The sequence below is a fragment of the Felis catus genome, chromosome C2 (assembly GCF_018350175.1).
Source record: "Felis catus isolate Fca126 chromosome C2, F.catus_Fca126_mat1.0, whole genome shotgun sequence".
Taxonomy (NCBI): domain Eukaryota; kingdom Metazoa; phylum Chordata; class Mammalia; order Carnivora; family Felidae; genus Felis; species Felis catus.
The window spans coordinates 16,270,365-16,287,212 of record NC_058376.1 but is presented as its reverse complement, the minus strand read 5'-3'; the positions used below and the strand labels follow the sequence as shown (position 1 = coordinate 16,287,212).

Here is a 16,848-nt window from a genome sequence, read left to right as displayed (position 1 = left end):
AAAAATTTTAAGTGAGGTCAAAACTGCTGAGAGCAAGAGAGGACTTGAGCAGGAAATACTTTTGCAGAGGCCCAACAGGCAGCAAAAAAATAGATAGATGATAGATAGATAGATAGATAGAGAGACAAAGAGATAATAACAGTAGAGCCCCTTGTAATAAATAAGAATATACAGGACATAGAAACTACAATGAAACCTATCTACCTCTAACACACCTGTATTCTATCAGGACATGCACACGTGACACACTAGTCCTTTAAAAAATAAAGAAATGTGTCCCTTTGACACTCCACCAATTGGACCCTGCGTCCACCTGCCAGGGAAGAATGGAGAAGGCAGATGATTCTCTACTCAGTATCACCCCATCCTAGAAGTACCTGCAGATCCCAGAAGATACCATCTCTCGTGCAACTTAAGATTGTAACCATCAGGGAAAAGAGGGAGACAGTCACAGAGCTCCACGTTGGCCACTCCTGACTGGCTAGGGATCAGGTGATATGACCATTCTACCTTTTCTCCCATCTGCTTTAGCAAAGCAAGAGTGAGCAAAGATCACTACATTTATTTCTAATTCTGGCCATGAGTATTATTTGTTTTTGGGTGTTGCTAATTGGCAGATGACAGACTCTAAATTGGTCCCATTATCTACTTGACAATAATACTATCTTCCTGGTATTCAATGCCTTGTGTGATCTCCTCCTGAGTGTGGATGGGATGTCTGAGTTGCTTCTAACCAACATAACATGACAAAGATTATGGCATATGTGTGATTACATTACATAAGATTGTAACATGTATCTTGCAAGGAAACTCTTTTCCTTGCTTCTCCTGAGAAGCAAGTGCCTATGTTGGGAAGGTCTGTGTAGTAAAGAACTTAAGGGAGTCTCTAGACAATGGCCAGCAAGAAACTTGAAGCCCTCAATTCAGTATGTCACAATGAACTGAGTTCTAGTAATAACCACATGCATTGGGAACTGAATTCTTCCCCATCAAGCCTCAGATTCTGCAGCCCAGCTGACATGTTTTAAGTTTATTTGAGAGAGAGAGAGAGAGAGAGAGAGAGAGAGAGAGAGAGAGAGGCACAAGCAGGGGAGAGGCAAAGAGAGAGGGAGAGAGAGAATCCCAAGCAGGCTCCATACTGCCAGTGCAGAGCCCAACGCAGGGGCTTAAACTCACGAACCACCATGAGATCATGACCTGAGCTGAAATCAATAGTCAGAAGCTTAACGGACTGAACCACCCAGGCACCCCCCAGCTGACAGTTTTATTGCAGACTTGTAAGCAGAGGACCAGAGGGCCTGGCTAAGCCATGCCACACTCCTGACCTACATAAATTACAAAATAAGTATATATTGTTTTGAGGTATTAATTAAGTTTGTGGTAATATTACTTCACAGCAAGAGATAACTAACGTGCTAACTATAATCTTGTATTGACTTATAATTGGCTCTTCGTATTAAGAACTGTGCTGTTTATCTTAAATAAGTTCTAACCAATAAACCATGTGATTTGCAAATTGCTGATTTTGCCATTGTCTTTCAAAAACCTGTGATAGAGAATATGGGGGCTACCAAACTGGCCAAAAGCATTTCCACCAACACACAACTTCTTCAATGAGTGATAAGAGAAATCCTGACAATGGCCAGATCGGACAGAGAACTGGAGAAGTCCCTCTGTTACTGCTGTGGGTTCAGAATCAACCTCTAAACAGAAGGGAATATTTAGTGCTCCAGGCTCCATTTTCCTCACACTTGAGCTTCAGGAAAAATTAGAGAAAGCCAGAAATGTGAATAATGACTAGCTAAAGAGCCATGATTTGAAAGAAAAAAAAATTAAAAAGGCACGTGACTAACAAAGGAGGAGGAGGAGGAGGAGGAGGAGGAGAAGGGGGAGGAGGAAGAAGAAGAATCATGTTCTTGAACAACTGGTGAGATTCCCATACAGTGAACAGAACTCAAGAGAACTCAGGACTTCAGCCTCCATACGAAACCTGTCTGGGTGCATAATTGTGTGGTTAAGGGTAATTGTGAAGGACCTGATAAGACCAACAGTGTAGTGCTAATTGGTATAATGCTTTTCTTAATGAAAGAAAGGAACTACAAAATTCATTATGACTTTATTGTAACCACACACAGAACCTAGAAGAACATATAAAACAGCCCTCTGTTACATATTCAAGTCATATCTTCCAATGCATACATGACTGGGGCACGTGCAGATGGGGGATATTTCAGGGGGCTCAGGAGGCTTCTTTCCTTTCTTGGATTTATCCTTCAGAACTCCTTGACATACATAGTTTCTTTGACATTGGCTCTTGAGATGTCCCCTTGTGGCCACCTATCTTGTGTCAGGAGAGTTCTCCTCTCCCAGAGCCCCTCAGTCCCTTTAGCTCCTCTCTGCACCCTCCCCAGTGTCATCCCTTCAATTCACCTCAGCCTCCAACATGGTCATCAGCTGTTCTGTTCCATATGCTTCCCTTATGGATGAGGAGTAAACACTCAGGGTATCAGGAAAGTGTGGGAAAAGGAGAGATGAGAACCTCTTTCCTTGTATCTCTGCGATCCAGGCTTTTCATGCCTAGATGCCTATTTGCCTAGATGCCTCCTAGAGCCTATTTGCCATGAGGTATTCCTCTGAGGAAACAGCATGCACTTCTCTTAACCTGGGCTTTACTCTGTTACCCATGTACCAAGCTTCCACGGGAAACTGGGGAGTTTGGAGTCTGAAGGAAGCAAAAGGCCTCCAACCACACTCTTTACCTAAACCAACTTTTTGAGTCTGCTCAAAGGATAAGTGTCTCTTATTCCACACCACAGCCACAGAATACTGAAAAAGGTATGCATAGGCAGGCAGTGGGCAGCATCCAATGACAGGGACAGTGTCCACTCTGCTCACATCCACCTTATTTCATGTGTCAGCCAAAAGGGTAGAAGATTTCTGAGGGTCGCCTGTATGGAAATACCACTGCTTCTCTACTCAGAGCCCAACCATCCCACACCCAACTTCTTAGCTTAGGGGTACTTGGGACTTGCTCTCTCCTCTTCCAGCTTTCATCCAAGAAGTACCCTTCTCCTCATGTTCAGGCTACCACCCATTCCTAGATGGGGGGGGGGGCGGGGTATGGGGGGAGGTTGAGGAAAGATGCAGCCTCTCTTCGGTCCCATCTGGAGCACAACCAATGCATAGTGGTACATCTCACAGGTACCAAAGCTGGTGGGCCAGTTTCCTTCTCCACTAATTTCTTGATTGTCTAGGATCCAGGTGCATTCTATACCCTGGCAAGGATCCCAACTGATTCACTAACAGATATAAGATGTCTCTAGAAGTCAATTATCTTGGGCCCATCTGGGATCCCCAGGTTCCAAAACAAGACCGAATCTTCCGGCATTGCTCCCTGGGTAATGTGTAAGCATTCAGGAAAAATTAGAAAGTTGCAAAAGATTTATTCTGGACTGTGGGCTAACATAACATTTGGACCTACATTTCAGCTCAGTAACATATTGAAGGTCTCCCAAAAAACGAAGGTCAAGATCTACTAGAACTTTCACAAAGCATAACAAAGCCAGAAGTTTGGCTACTAACAGCACCGTATGCATGCACTAGGACACCCATATTTGGATTCCATTGTCTTTTCTATTCCAGATGGAAATTTCCTAGGATATTATTAAAGTGAGGTTCCCTTGGAGATGATACAAAATAATTGTAGATATTTTTTTAATCTCTCCTAATTTAAATATTTCCCACTGGAACAGATCCTCATTCTCTCCTACTTGGTCATAATGATTCAAACAGGAGAACAGTGAACTGAAATTTTTCTCCACAAAATCCATGAGGTAAAGGCTTTCTTGTCCTATGTGGAAAAAGCTTTCACATACTAAAATTATTCTGCCCAACTTTTAATTGTCCAGTTCCGAGGATGAAAATTCAGAGCTTCATAACTATAAAGGTTCCCTATTCTGAATCATTTCTAAATCGGTTTCCTTTGTGAGCGATGGTTTTCACCGAATGAACTACATACAAGCGTGACATGTTGAACTAAACATCCTCTGTCTCTGGGCTAATGGGTTGCATGATAATTAAATCTGGGGGCATCAAAGTCATCAGCCAGCACCCTGGATACCGTGGGGCAATACTTATAAGGCAAAAGTAACTACTGAGTCCTGAATTTATCTTTAGAGTACGCTGTAAATGAGTGATTTTTACTTGCCACCCCTGCCGCAAAGCATTCATTCTTAAAGGCTTGTCCAGCTCACAGAAGATTTCACAAAAAGGTCCAGTTTGGGGTGGCTCCTCCACTCTTGTGCATTCCACAAACCTTCCCCCACCTCCTGACTCCTGGGTCACCAGGCTCAACACTCATAGAATTTTTCCTCTCCTCTACATCCCATGGCCACACCCAGTCTCCTTAAGCTCCTGTTTCCTTCCTGGTGGGCTCTTCTTGAGTTTTCCTCACCTATTCAGTTTTGTCTCCAGGTAAACGGAAGAGAGGCTTTCCAATGATGAGTCAAATGTCTACAAACACCGGAGATCCTTCCAAGCGCTCTTCCTGGGATACCTCCTGAGTAGTATTATGTGACATGTCTGTCTCTTCCTCCACCTCAGCTCAGCACCAGTGCACCCCTCTTCTCTTACCTGAGCAGTGACGTAAGATGGAGAAAGAAGTTTGTTTGCTTGTTTGTTTAAAAAAAAAAAAGACCCTCACTCTATACTCACGGGAATTTATAGAGCAGTTACCCTATGCCAGACACTGTGATAAGTACTTTAGAAACACAATACCAATTCATCCTCACAAATAATGTTATTATTCCCATTTCATAAATAAGGATATCGAGATAAAACGACCATATAACTAGAAAGTGGCAAACCAAGATTTGAATCCCGATCTGTGGTTGCCACTGTGCCCTGTGAACAGGAAGCACGCCAGGCAAGTGCTGGAATGTACTGGAACATATTGGGAAGTATGCTGGAGTTATGGTTCAGGGAGAGATGAGTTGGAAGTATAAAGTCAGATATTTTCTTATTAGTCTAGGGTAGATGTTCTCAGTTGGAGGTCATTTGTCCCCCTCCCACCCCCGACTTGGAGACATTTGGTAATGTCCAGAGACACTTTAGGTTGTCAAAACCAGGGGCTGCTACTGGCACCTTGTGGGTAGAGGGCAGGAATGCTGCTAACATCCCTCAGTGCACAAGACAACCCCCCACAGCAAAGAATTACCCAGCCTCGGATGTCAACGGTGCTGAGGTCCGCACCAACACTCAGGGTTCGGTCTAGCTGGCATACTTCCCACACACTACCCCATTCTTTGTTTTGGATTTTTCTTGTTTTGTGTGCATTTTACTGGACTTATGTTAATCTTTTACTGGGAGGCACCCCAAGTCCTTTTAGGAAGCAGGGAGAGGGTGACTAAGGACAAACACACTGACTTTTGAAAACTCTTTTGGGGACAGCACCTTGCTTGGAACAAAATGCTCTGAGGGCACTATTTTGGGAATGGTGACCCAGCAGTCTGTCTGTCTGTCATTTCCACACCCTTCACTGTCAGGACTGGTGCTTCCTGGAATCTTGTCCCAGGAAAATGTTTGGGGGTGGGGAGAGTGGTTGCCCTGGAACATGCTGTTGCAATGAAAAATCCTCTAAGAGGGAAGAAAATGTTTAATTAAAAAAAAAAAAAACCTGTAACCTAATGCTAGTCTTAAATACTGTCCACTAACCATGAATCGAGAGAAAGTGAAATAATTTCCATCACACTCAAATGGCATGTTCTCTGACATTTACAGAAATGGAAGAGACAACATGGAGAAAAATGTATTGTTCTGTGGTTCTGAAAGCAAAGCCCAATTAGTCAGAAGATAAATTCAAGAGGCTTCAGTAATAAAACATATGTCCCAACCATTCCTATGTTAAGCAAGCCCTAAAAGTCAGGAAACGATAGACAATAAGGCAACATTAGTGGAAAACATCTTTGTTTACATTACAGTACTTACACGTAAACTTTGAAAGCACGCTATGGACTGAAGAAAATATTTTAATTGGCCTTTGAAATATTCTTATGGGGCAAATTCAACTTGTTTAAAATGTTGCCTGACTGGTCTCTGGTTATGACAGCTCATTAGGCTGTCTTAACACCATAAGAACTATTAATCATTATGTCAGTTTTTTTAAAAGCATTCCAGATTGTATCCAATTCTGGGTAGAGGTTATTTATACCTTAGAATGTACTTAATTGCCTCACAGCAAAGGAAAAATCTGGAATATGTTATAATTATTACCTCATTTAATATCTTTTTAAATTATGATGTTTGACAAATTTTGTTCATATAATTCTTTGAGCCTGGGGTATCCTTTTCTCTCCTTCCTTGCCACTCCTTATCACTCAAGCCTAAATCAGATACCACTTCCCCCATGGAATTGCCCCTGAATCCCCATCAACATAAAACCAAAGGCTCCTCTTTGCTCCCCAACTACGTTACTTGTCTTCATTAAGCATTTTAGGGCGCCTGGGTGGCTCAGTCGGTTAAGCATCCGACTTCGGCTCAGGTCATGATCTCACGGTCCTCAAGCCCCGAGTTGGGCCCTGTGCTGACAGCTCAGAGCCTGGAGCCTGCTTCAGATTCTGTGTCTCCCTCTCTCTCTGACCCTCCCCCATTCATGCTCTGTCTCTCTCTGTCCCAAAAATAAACAAACATTTTAAAAAAAGCATTTTAATGATCATTTTGCTTTATGTTTCAGCTATTCGTCTGCATCTGTCTTCCTGAGTTAAAATACCTTCAGTGGAACAGACAGCAACCATCATACTCATTTTGCATCCCAGGAAACTGATGAGGAGCCTGGAATTAGCAAACAGTCAATCATGGCTGATCAAATTACGTAAACAGGTTTGATCAGATCGAAATTCCTTTTTCAGCTTGTTCTCTTGGTTTCTTTGAAGTAGTTTGTTCATTTAAATAGTTATGAGACACGAACCTCAATCAGTTAAGACAAATAGTTTCAGTGCCTTCCCTCCCCTGGACTTAAGTTTGAGTGCCAGTAAGTGCCAGGTGATAAGCAAAACGTTTTCTGATACATATGCTGTCTTGGATTGGGACCATACGAGATACCACGCTCCAAGTGGATGAATAACACACTGGATATCTGGCCTGATTCTAGGTGCTTGCAGGCAAGCTACCTAATAAGTAATTAAGGTAGGCTCTTCTATAAATACTTTGTTTCAAACTACCCCACTTATTCCCTCACTTAACAAACGCCTCGTTTATTATCAACAAATGAGGTTTGAACAGCTAATATGTGGTAGGTATCTTCAGCAACTAGAAATACAGGGCTCCGTAAGGACATAGAGCTGAACCCCTATAAAGAAATAAAATAAAATAGTAGGGTCTTTTAATATAAAAAAAATCTAAAAGATTGTTTTAACAGAAAATATTTACCCAGAATGTCCTGGGTGAGCAAGGGAGTTTGTTTTGCAGGAGACAGGAACTATCCTAATGACTGCATTTTAAATACATACAATGTGCCACTGAAATCGTGTAATAATACAGAGCTAAGTCACCAGCTCCACTTGGCGACAGCCATTGCAAAAATAAATCCAGAGAAAAGGGACTATCTCTGGGGAAAGCCCAGCTCACATGCTGTACTGATCTCTCTCCACTGTCTCCGGGAAGGCTAAAGCCCTGCTAATCTGGTTTGATTTTGTTTTCCTATGACCTGAAACCTGATGTCCCCTAGCAGGAAAACTACTCCCAGGCTACAATTTGTGGCTGGGATTCTGCTTACAAATGCCAAGGATGGTACAAATCTTTCACATGCTGTGACATTATTTTTGTAGAGAAAGAAATCAAGCACAATTGAAGAGTAGATTCCCACGGGTGCTTCATCATTTGCATTCTTTAATTTATGACTCTGGTTAGAAACCCAGAGACATGGGCCCGAGTGCCGGCCGGGTTTCAGCAAGTTACATAAGTGAGGGTAAATCACTTAACTTCACAGACCCAGTTTTCTTATCTTCAAAATAAAAGAGGTTGACAAGGTTATCTTCTAACTACATAAGATCTACTTGGTTTTTAAGTTCAGGCGGTCTCAAGTTCCTCCTGGAGCATTCTATCAAGATATCTGTAGATCAAGTTTACCTCCTAAAAATTATTAAGACACACAAACGTTCAGACTTCCTTGAAATTCTATCAATTATTTATTCCTTCTCTGTAGTGATATGATGATCTCATATAGACATTATCAAGGTCACTAAAAGCAGAAATATTTTCCTACTTCAAGACTATTTTTTACGACCAAGCATTACTTCCTTTGTTCCTAAATTATGTACTGCTGAGTGACGGAGCGATGATAAGCACCCTCACAATATTTGTTTTACTTCAATAAGAGTATTTCTCCCACTTATCTCAAGTTGCATCTAAATTTGGATCAAGACCCCGGGGCCGTTCAGACCTCAGTATGATTCCCTTTAGAGTCAAAATACGGCTTTTGCAGGAGCATCAGCTGACAGCTCTAGACACAACATCTAGTGAAGACGAGGGGAGATTCTTCCCATGTCTCCATTGTGTTTAGGAAGGAAATTTCCAGAAGCACCCCAGGTGACTTTTCCTCAGGGACTATTGGCTAGATTTAGTCACATACCCCTCCTGAAGTCAGTATCTGCAAAGGGAATGAGTCCACCATGATTACCTTAGACTAGCCATAATTCACTCCCTGCATCCATAGAGGTTGTCACCTACTCTGTGCTTATGAGGTGACATGAAGACAAAATCAACCCTCTGCCCTGAAGGAAAAGGAGATGGGATGGCCTAGGATGGGCAAACAATGGTCACAACAGAATTAAAAAGTACATTTGGCAGGAGAAGGTGACTGGTCACAGATGAAGGACCTTTGCTATTAGAGTAGAAACTGGCCTTGACCTCCCAAAGATGAAAGATAGGGTTGCCAAACAGTGCTTGATTTCAAAGAGATTTTCAAAAGCCTCGCTAGTGAATTCATTTATTTATTCAGCAAAGTTAATGAGGATTTTTGTATATATGAGATACCATTAAAATTCCAACGTAAATTTCCCAATTCTAAATAACATCTTTACTTGAGGAAAGACCTCTGAAATCCCTTTAAAACCTTTATTTTAAAAAAAATACATTTTGAAGTTTGAAAATGTTCTCAACAGTACAAAAGAATTGTCCTAAATTTCTAGGTTTCACATAATTTTCTTGGATATCAAATTTTCAAGAGGCAGAACAAATTTTTCCTGAAATCCGCATGCAGGATGTGATAAGCATGGTTTTCTCTTCGGACAAGCTTGTCTCACTATCTTTCCATCTTTTGTCTGCTGCTGCCTTTTCCTCCCCCTCAATGCTTTTTCTCATGTCTCTTGCCCATTCTTCTCCCTGTCTCTCCTTTCCCCACACCTCACCACTTTTCATAATAATTTGGCACCATTTTCTCTCTTCTCTGACTTTCATTTCCCCATCTGCCTTTTCCCTTTTAGCCCTCTCCATTCTTCTTCAATCCCCATTTTCCCTTAACTGCTCCTCTTATGACAAATAATGAAAATGATCTTAAACGTAAAATTCCTTTACTACCTAAAAAGACCATATATATATATATATATATATATATATATATATATATATATATATGATCTCGTCTAATGTATCCCTTAAATTGCTGTGTTATGGCTGGTCACATAGTATTCAATAAAAATGAATTTAATTGAAAAGTCTTCATCTTAACTTATAAATTATGCCTATTATATTTACATGTATAAATTATCAATTGTTGAGGCACCTGGGTGGCTCAGTCGGTTAAGCGTCCGACTTCAGCTCAGGTCATGGTCTCAAGGTCTGTGAGTTCGAGCCCCACGTTGGGCTCTGTGCTGACAGCTCAGAGCTTGGAGCCTGCTTTGGATTCTGTGTCTCCCTCCCTCTCTCTGCCCCACCCCTGCTCACTCTCTGTCTCTGTCTTTCTCAAAATTAAATAAAAATTAAAAGAAAACAAGTTTAAAAAGAAAGAGAAAGAAAAAAGAAGGAAGGAAGGAAAGAAATTAAGAAAGAAAGAAAGAAAAAGAAAGAAAAAGAAAAGGAAGGAAAGAAAGAAAGAAAAGAAAGAAAGAAAGAAAGAAAGAAAGAAAGAAAGAAAGAAAGAAAGAAAGAAAGAAAGAAAAGAAAGAAAGAAGGAAAGAATCTATTGTTGCATAACCAACCACCCCAAATTTTACTGGCTTAAAATAATACTGATTTATTTCCCATGATTCCACATATTGACTGGGTGGTTCTTCTGCTTCTCTTACTTGGACCCACATGAGGCTTAATTCAGTTGGTGACTGAGCTGAGCTGAAAAGTCCAAGATGGTCTCACTCACATGTCTTCGCTTAAGACTGGAACCACCTTCTCCCCAACTGGTTTCCCAAAATTTAGTCTATCTTGACCCCCTTTCCATGTGACTTGTTACTAAAAGAGAAAAAAGGGAGCTTGCAAGGCCTTCTAAGTCCCTGAACCAGAAATCACACATCATGATTTCTGCCTTTCTATTGGCCATTGCTAGTCACAAGGCTGGACATGAAGGAAAGAGAAGAGAAGAGGAAACATGCTCTGGCTCTTGATGGAAGGAGTAGAAAAAGGGCATGTAAGACAGATCGTTGGAGCCATTTTTGGAAATAATTTACCATAGGCGGTGATGTAATAAGTGAAATTTCAAAATATCTATTTATAAACCAGCCATCTTTCAGAAACAACAAGTTCAAAATCTTCATGTTGTCCAGACATAAGACCAATTAAAATAAAATACAATATCTAGGAAAGGCATAAATATATAGGGAATTTAATTCATGAAAAAGTTGGAATCTCAAATCTATAGGAATAAAAAACTTTCTTAAATGAAATTTTTATTGATATAATTACAAATTCGCATGCAGTTATATAAAATAATACAGAGTTCCTTTGTTCACTTTGCCAGCTTTCCCTCAATGACAACATTCTGCAAAATAGAATAGTAAAATATGATCGACATTGACACAATCTACCTACCTTATTCAGATTTCCACAGTTGTACTTGTACGTGTGTGTGTGTGTGTGTGTGTGTGTGTTCAGTATGATTTTATCACCTATGCAGGATTCCCCACTATTGCAGTCAAGATACTAAACAGATCCCACAAGGATCTCTCATGTGGTCTTTATATAACCACACTCTCCACCTTCCCCTCCCCCCCAACTCATGTCTCCAGTCCTTGGCAGCCACTAGGCTGTCCCCCATTTCTAAAATTTTGTCACTTCAAAATATTATGTAAGTAGAGTCACACAATATGCCATGTTTTTTAGGACTGGCTTTTTTTTCATTCAGCATAATCCCCTGGAGATTTGTCCAAGTTGTTGTGTGTATCAACAGTCTTTTCCTTTTTATTACTGAGTAGTATTCCAGGGTATGTATGCACCACAGTTTACCAATTTCTTGTTGAAGGGCAGACAGACTGATTCTAATTTTACCGTATCACAAATAAAGCTGTTATAAACACTGTGTGTGTTTTCATATGAATATTAGGTTTCATTTTTCTACAATAAATGCCTCAAAGTAGAATTGCTAAGTCATATGAAAATTGCAGTTTTTTAAATTTTTTTAAAGTTTATTTGGAAAGAGAGACAGACAAGGGGGGCACAGAGAAAGGGGGAGAGAGAGAATCCCAAGCAGGCTCCACACTGTCAGCATAGAGTTGGATGCAGGGCTCAAACTCATAAACCATGAGACCCTGACCTGAGCTGAAATCAAGAGTTAGCCACTTAATCAACTGAGCCACCCAGGTGCCCCTGAAGTTTTCTTTTATAAGAAACTGCCAAACTTCTCCAATACAGCTGTATAATTTCACATTCCCACCAGCAACATACGTGTAGTTCAGTTTCACTATATCCTCACTAGCATTTGCTCTGGTCACTATATACTATCCATTCTGATAGGTATGTAGTGCTATCTTACCATGGTTTTAATTTGCATTTCCTAATAGATAATAATGTTGAATATCTGTTCACATGCCTACTTGCTATCTGTATGCCTTCTTCACTAACATATCTGTTCATATCTTTTGCCATTTTGCACTTGGATTTTTTACATGAATTTGGTTGACTTTTGAAAAAATTTTTTGTATTCTAGATATAAGTTTTTGTTGCAATGTAGTTCCCAAATATTTTCTCCCAGTCTATATATTATCTTTTCATCCTTTTCACATGGGTTTTCACAAAGCAAAAATGTTTAACTCTGATTAAATTTGATTTATCAACTTTCATTTTATGCATCATGTTTTGGGGTCAAGTCTAAGAATTCTTTGAAAAATGGTGTTTTTCATTCATGTGTTACCACTTCTCCAGGAATCTCTAGAAAAATATAAAGTCAAATCCATACCTCACACCATAACCAGAAAACCTCCAAATGAATAAAAAATATGTATATGAAAAAATAAAACAAAAGTATTCCAGAATAATCTATAAATGAATTTACAGGTATAAATGAATACATAAGTGACTAAAATGGACAAAGGAAATAAGTAATTCACAGAATTAAAAAATTATAAATGGCACTTACACTTATGAAAAGATGCTCAGCCTCTCATAGTACAATAAAAACAAGTTAAAACTTAGACTTAAATACCAGTCTCGCATATCAGCTTGTCAATTAAAGTTTAGCCACATACTCTGCTGGCATATGTTCCAGGCAAGGTCATTGAATGAAATACAGGGCACATTTAAATGGGGTGACTATTTACAAAAAGAATACTTACAGAGCTGCAGGTTAAGGGGACCCAGCAGGCAGAGAAATTAACAAAAGCTGAAAGTTACTACCACCTTGAGGCCTGAAGGAGCAAAGACAGTAAGCAACTACCAGAACCCAGAGACAACAGAAGTAGGAGACAGAGCTGAGGTCTTTGGTAAAGGGAGTCAGTCAACCCACAGAAACCTATGAAAAGAAATGATAACAAGCTCCATGATCTCTCTCTCTTCCCTCTCCAGCCTCCTCATCTTCCATTCATTAGATGAACCCAACAAGATGCCGTAGGACAAGGTAGTCTCTTTTTAAAAATTTTTTTAATGTTTTTTAATTTATTTTTGAAGGAGAGAGACAGAGCATGAGTGGGGGAGGAGCAGAGAGAGAGGGAGACACAGAATTCAAAGCAGTCTCCAGGCTCTATGCTGTCAGCACAGAGCCTGAGACAAGGTAGTTTCTTAATGATGAACATTAAAATTAGCCTCGGATGGCCTAGATCAGTATGGAGAATGCTAAAGCGTAGATCAGGAGAAGCTATCCAGCACCGCAAGGCTATTAGGAATCATGCCCTCTTCTCATTATTACTAAAAAAAGTACAAGGGCGCACAACCCCTATAAGAGGGTAATTACCAAAATGCAACTAACTATAGGACACCTAGCCTTTGTCCCAGCAATCCCGCTACTGGGAATTTATCTAACAGTTATACCTGCACTCATGGGAAATGTTGCATGTTCAAGGTTATTTACTGTAGCATGATACTTAATGTAAAAAGACTGAAAACATCTGGAGAAAAGTATGGAGGTTCCTCAAAAAACTAAAGCCTAAAAATAGAACTACTCTACAATTCACCAATTGCACTATTAGGTATTTACCTAAAGGATACAAAAATACAGATTTGAAGGGGAACATGCACCCAATATTTATAGCAGCATTATCAACAACAGTCAAACTATGGAGAGAGCCCAAATGTCCATCGACGGACAAATGGATAAAGAAGATGGGGTATACATATACAAAGGAATACTGTGTAGCCATAAAAAAGAATGAAATCTTGCCATTTGCAATGATGTGGATGGAGCTACAATGTACTATGCTAAGCAAGATAAGTCAATCAGAGAAATACAAATACCATATGATTTCACTCATATGTGGAATTTAAGAAACAAAACAGATGAACATATGGGAAGGAGCAGGGAAGAGGAGAGAGGGAAACAAACCACAAGAGATTCTTAATGATAGGGAACAAATTATGGGTTGACAGAGGGAGGGAGGTGGGAGATGGGCTAGATGGGTGATGGGTACTAAGGAGGGCACCTGTGATGAGCACTGAGTGTTACATGTAAGTGATGAATCACAGAATTCTACTCCTAAAACCAATATTGCACTATATGTTAACTAAGTGTTAAAATTTTAAAAAAGACTGAAAACCCACGTGTCCATTTTTAAAATAAAATAAGCTATAGTACATTTGCATAATGGTATATTATACAGCAGCCAAAAAGAATGAGGAAGACCTGTAGGCAGTGACATGGAAAGATTTCCAAGATACATTAAATTAAAAGTAAGATGCAAAACAGCATAAAGAATGCTAACTTTTTGTTAAACAGAGAGAAAAATAGTCTATATATCTCCATAAAAACAACAGGGGGATATGTAGAAATTTAATAAAAAGCTACCCTCATAGGATGAACAGGAACCAGAATGTGAATGAGACTTCTCAATAAATATATTTTTATTAATTTTTTGTACATATCCATTGATTTCTATAAATTTTGTTGTTTGCATTTTACTGATTTATTTTTACTGATATGTATTATCTATAAAAATGTTTTTAATTATCATGTGCTATCTTTGTTAAAACCCTAAAAAAGAGTTATTAATGGGGAGGAAAATATCAGTTCACTTAAAGTCTCTCCTCCTCTCTCACAAATTCTACTATCCAAAAAATCTATCAACACAAATGTCCATTAGCCTGCCAGCCTTCTGAGATCCTCCTTTACTTTATTATCCAAATAAAATTGTTTAATACCCCCTCCACAAAGGCCAGATTTTTTCCTTGAGATGCCTGAGGATTTCTACTCTAGCCCCACTCTCAGCTTGAGTCTTGGTATCCACTTACAATCTGGTGTTCTCTACGTGCTGTTTTCTTTGGTCTTGCTTTACCGACATTCGTCCACATTCATCCCACTTTCATTTTTACAAAGCACCGTTAAAATGTGGCAGCTATAACAGAGTTTTATGGGGGCACCTGGTGGCTCAGTTGGTTGAGCATCCGACTTCAGCTCAGGTCATGATCTCACAGTCTGTGAGTTCGAGCCCTGCGTCAGGCTTTGTGCTGACAGCTCAGAGCCTGGAGCCTGCTTCCAATTCTGTGTCTCCCTCTCTCTCTGCTCTCCTCCTCTGCTCGTGCTCTGTCTCTCTGTCTCTCTCTGTCTCTGTGTCTCGCTCAAAAGTAAATAAACATTTAAAATTTTTTTAAAAAAACACAGAGTTTTATGGACGGTTGAAGGTTTCAGGGGGATGTCAGGACAAACTATCAAAGACTTGGAAACGGGGCACAGTAATTGCAAAAGTAATTGCTGGGTGCCCTTTCCCTGCAGTGCTGGCTCTGTCTACCAGAACCTCCAGGGGGTATGCACTGTCTTCACTGACTAGGCTATCTTACAACTCTGAAGGAGTAAGCTATAGAAACTAAGAATGACATATTTGAATTTTATCTAGGAGAAATACAATTGACTTCCATCCTGTAAAAATGATGTTCTCAAGCCTTACACTTTATTGCCCTGTAGGATATCACTCAATTTTGCATCTATTTGACATTCCTGATTACCTAAATGTGTGTGTGTGTGGGTGTGTGTGTGTGTGTGTGCTCTTCAAATTGTCCTTTAAACACATGATTTTAGGCTATGAATGAAATAAAATTCTTGTAACACAATCATGATTTTAGGTTTTTGAAAATTATGCTTTGGTAAGGGACACAACGCACCAGGAAGTAAAATAAGAACTTCAAACTGAATTCTCAGACACCCTATTCCTGAAATTCTTAGCCACTCCCCATGTATTTCTCATGGGTCCCATCTCTCCTTGGGCCATGGGCGCCTGCCATGTCTGCCCAGCGCTTCCTCTCCAGACCTTCCTCAACATCCCTCTCCTTCCGGTTCCCAACATCCCAAGCACGAGGGGACAATTTCAAGATGTCTATTTCTTTATAAGGTGGAGGAATGTTACTCTGCACACCTACCTGAGACTTAGCTCCTGGCCTCCTTTGGGTATGCAAGAGAGGCTTACTTAAATATTTTCTTCATAATTTAAAAAATGCATTTATTCCTGAAGTTAACGCTGCTGTTGCCTGAGAATTTCTCCTTTAGTTGGCACATACTTTCTCTTAGACATGTGACATGTGACACCCTCTGCCCACAAAGCATGTGTGACACTCTAAACAAACAAACAAAAGAAAAACCTCTAACTATAACTACCCATAGCAAGAAGAGCCTCAGTATCCAATAAGAATTGGATTCTCATCAGATGCGCCATCGCTCTGGATCAGGTACTGATGTGGCAAATGAGACCCCATCGGCTTCTGCTTGGGTGACTTTGGGAGACTGAGTTAGACAACTTTCAAACTTCCTTCGAACCTTAAGATTCAAAGAGATCACCATAATATTTAGTTAAAACTAAGGTTTTACTCACTACAGTGATCACACTCATTGTCTATGCAGCAAAGAAGTTGTTCAAATCCCTCAAGCCCCAAACCCCTGGAAGAGCACTGGGAGACTCAGGAATTGCTCTAAGTCACCATTACAGTTCTTCTGTGGCTGTGTTTGACATCTTCGTCGCCCGCTGGTCATCTTTACCTGCCTCTGCTTCTCTGACTCTTGAACCTTCCCTGGTATTGTTCCTGAGCTATGACTGTGACATCACCACTCAGTGACATCACTCATGCATCACCAGGGCCTCCAGGCAGGCTACACTTATGTGCAGTCAAGGCTTTTCACTGAGACAGCAAGAGCTTTCTCATCATGTTTATAGATCTCCAGAGATTCCCAAAAGCATGGTCCTTCCTCTCTCTGGTTCCTAAATAACTTCTACTAAGGTGGCTTTTACTATT

General features: G+C 40.2%; 1 long non-coding RNA gene across 1 annotated transcript; it reads right to left on the bottom strand.

The window, feature by feature from the left end:
* Positions 1-3,427: 3,427 nt before the first annotated feature.
* LOC123379884 lies at positions 3,428-16,700 on the bottom strand. Its single transcript, XR_006584863.1, has 2 exons — positions 15,982-16,700; positions 3,428-4,632 (listed from the first exon to the last, which is right to left on the bottom strand). It is a non-coding gene; the product is annotated as an uncharacterized LOC123379884 (long non-coding RNA).
* Positions 16,701-16,848: the final 148 nt, after the last annotated feature.